Raw genomic sequence first — 3,845 nt, 5'->3', positions numbered from 1 at the left:
AGATCAAATTGCTTGAACCTGGGAGACAGAGGTTGCAGTGAACCGAGATCGAATTGCTTGAACCTGGGAGGCAGAGGTTGCAGTGAACCGAGATCGCGCCAGTGCACTCCAGCCTGGGCGATGGAGTGAGATTCTGTCTTGAAAAATAATCATCATAATAATATTTATTTAAAAGAAAAAAAAGAAGAGGCCGGGCGTGGGGGCTCACGCCCATAATCTCAGCACTTTGGGAGGCTGAGGCAGGTGAATCACCTGAGGTCAGGAGTTCAAGACCAGCCTGGCCAACACGGTGAAGCCCCATCTCTACTAAAAATACAAAAATTAGCTGGGCATGGTGGCGCGTGTCTGTATCCCAGCTACCCGGGAGGCAGAGGCTGCAGTGAGCTGAGATCGCACCATTGCAGTCCAGCCTGGGTGACAGAGCAAGACTCTGTCTCCAGAAAAAGAAAAAAAAAAAAAAGAAAAAAAGGAGAAAAAGTATTATGAAGGAACTAAGCCAGAGTGGGCAATGTAGTGGGGGAGGTACGAACTCACTGAGAAACCTCAGAAAACATCGCAAAGAGGTGACACTTAAGGTGAGATTATAATGAAATGGAGCCAGGATTCGAGAAGATAAATGGATGCAAAGCACTCGGCACAGTTCCTGGAAAATAGCACGTGCTCCATAAAATGAAAGCTATTTCAGGGAGGTTTCATATATATAGCTCAGGAAAGGCGCTGGAGTCAGATGCCCTGGATCAAATCCAGGATTCAGCACAAAGCCTTCTCACCTTACTCCAGTAATGCACCTCTTGAGCCTCAGTTTCTTCATCTGGAAAACAGGAATTGTAATAGGACCCATCTGCAGGATCACCTAGAATTCACTGAGAGACGTGACTATGAGGCACAGAGCCCGCACATGCGTGCGTGGCTCTCAGGAAGTGATAGTTACTATGGTGGGTTGTTTGTTTGTTTGTTTGTTTGTTTGAGGTGAAGTCTCACTCTGTCGCCCAGGTTGGAGTGCAGTGGCGCCATCTCCGCTCACGGCAACCTCCACCTCCCAGGCTCATGCGATCCTCCCGCCTCAGTCTGCTGAATAGCTGGGACTGCAGGCGTGTGCCACCACACTCGGCTAATTTTTGTATTTTTAGTAGAGACAGGGTTTTGCCATGTTGGCCAAGCTGGTCTCAAACTCCTGACCTCAAGCAATCTGCCCACCTCGGCCACCCAAAGTGCTGAGATTACAGGCAAGACCACCGAGCCCAGCTATATTATCCTTTCTCATAAAGGAAAAAAGGATTTGCCCAAATCCACTCAGCAAGTCAGCAGGATCCAGGACGAGAAACAGGTGTTCTGACTTTGAGCCCATCCACCTGGGCTGTGTCCTCTAGCCTCTTCCTCCCTGCTGGTGGGGTCAGGAAGCCGCAGGCCCCATCTTGGACTCAGAATACTCAGAAGGAGAAGGTGGCCATGCACTGTGGGTTCCACAGTACAGAGCCTGTCCTCTCAAGGATTGCAGAGGGTCTTGGCCTGGACGGGAGAGCAGGAATGAGGCCCCAAGGACTCCATGGGTCCTTGGCCCCATGGAAAAATGTAAAATGTTCTTTGTAGGGCCAGGTACAGTGGCTCATGCCTATAATTCCAGCACTTTAGGAGGTCGAAGCAGGAGGATCACTTGAATCCAAGAGTTCAAGACCAGCCTGGACAACATAGCGAGACCCTGTCTCTAAAAAAAAAAAAAAAAAAATTAAAAATTAGCCAGGTGTGGCAGCATGTGCCTATAGTTCCAGCTACTTGGGAGGCTGAGGTTGGAGGATCTCTTGAGCCCGGGAGTTAGAGGCTGCAGTGAGCTATGATCTTACCACTGCACTCCAGCCTGGGTGACAGAGAAAGAACCTATCTCAATAAATAAATAAACAAACAAAATAAAATAATAAAATACTATTTGTAGGTAGGGTGGGAGAGCAAGAATCAAGAAGGGAAATCAAGGCACTTCACTCCCACTCGTTTGTTTTCTTCTTTCCCGTGACTCCCCACACGCTGCCGAGCTGAATTCAGTTTCCTTCAGCTGTGGTTGTCTGACCCCACAGTAACACACATTCTCCGTGTGACAGCACCGGGACGGGGCTCACAGGAAAGGGCCTGGCACCTGCAGGTCCTCCACAAAGCCATTGCCAGCACCCTGGCCCCCATGGTAAATATGGTGAACAAGGCTGCCATGGTGATGGGCAGCCCCAGGTTCTCTTCTTAATCAATACATAGGGCTAGAAGTTAGGTAAATCAATTCTTTTTTTTTTTTTTCTTTTTTTAAGATGGAGTTTTGTTCTTTTTGCCCAGGCTGGAGTGCAATGGCGCAATCTCTTCTCGCTGCAACCTCCGCCTCCAGGGTTCAAGCAATTCTCCTGCCTCAGCCTCCTGAGTACCTGGAATTACAGGCGCCCACCACCACGCCCAGCTAACTTTTGTATTTTTAGTAGAGACAGGGTTTCACCGTGTTGGCTAGACCGGTCTCGAACTCCTGGACCTTGTGATTCACCCGACTTGGCCTCCCAAATTGCTGGGATCACAGGCACGGGCCATCGTGCCCGGCCTCGGCAAATCAATTCTATTACAATGTCATGGCTCCAGGTTTTTTCCCCCTATTTTGTTCTTTCCATTTCTCAGCTCCCCGCAGCCCACACATATCCACAGTGAGTGGGAGAAGAATTTTTCTCCCTCCTCAAGAGTGGCCCTCCCCAGCTTTTTTTTTTTTTTTTTTTTTTGGCAGAGTCACACTCTTTCACCTAGGCTGGAGTGCAGTGGTACGATCTCAGCTCACTGCAACCTCCACCTCCCGGGTTCAAGCGATTCTCCTGCCTCAGCCTCCTGAGTAGCTGAGATTACAGGTGCCCACCACCATGCCCGGCTAATTTTTGTATTTTTAGTAGAGATGGGGTTTCACCATGTTGGCCAGGCTGGTCTGGAACTCCTGACCTCAGGTGATCTGCCCACCTCTGCCTCCCAAAGTGTTGAGATAAAGGCATGAGCCACCGCACCTGGCCAAGAGTGGGCCCTTCTGTGAGTATTTAATATGCCACAGATATGAAAATGTTAATAGGTTTTTCTATTCTGTAGCAGACTTGATAGGTTTATCCTCTTCTATAGCAATATTTTTTCTTGAGATTTTTGTGCTCCAGATACATTCATTGAAAAAAATCAACTTTTTAGGAACATGGGAGTCAGAGGAAAAGAAGGCACAAAAGAATCTCTGTATCTGCCCAGCCGTTCTACTAGAGAGCCGGTCTCCAACCACATGCACAGATACACACAGATACACACAGGGCACCCAGCAGCCATTCTTTTTTTCTGCGAACCTGCCCTCCTGGACAAAGGGGATTGGAACAGAGAGGATGTCTGACCCAGGCTTAGCCTATCAAACTATCTTTCTGAACTGAGAGGCATACTGTCCGTTTGGGAGAACTGCAACCCCTAAGGGTAGAATTCTCGAGAACTCTGGCTGCTGAAGGAGCTGATGAGGGCTTGGTTCTTGCCAGTGCATCCTCAATGTTCTCCTTTACCTTGGATTCTATGAGTTTCCCCAGGATCTCATGATCTCAAACTGACTTGAAGGAGTGTGTTACTTGCCTCATAAAAATTTTTGACTAAAGCAACAGTGTTTTTTAGACTACTTGCTAAGTGTCCAGCATAGTGCAAGGTATTTCAGATAGGATAAGGCATGCGAGCTGCCCTCTAAGAGAAAAGGACCTGCATATGAATCAGCAAAGGGAAGGCTTATTGCCAAGGAGGGTGCCCAGGCATGAGGGCCATGGGGGCTCAGAGAAGGGAGAACTCCCAGGGGGCTGGCATGGCTACAGAAGGCTTGCTGG

The sequence above is a fragment of the Mandrillus leucophaeus genome, unplaced genomic scaffold, assembly GCF_000951045.1.
Source record: "Mandrillus leucophaeus isolate KB7577 unplaced genomic scaffold, Mleu.le_1.0 Scaffold426, whole genome shotgun sequence".
In the NCBI taxonomy this organism is placed as follows: domain Eukaryota; kingdom Metazoa; phylum Chordata; class Mammalia; order Primates; family Cercopithecidae; genus Mandrillus; species Mandrillus leucophaeus.
Note: the sequence above shows the minus strand (reverse complement) of the source record.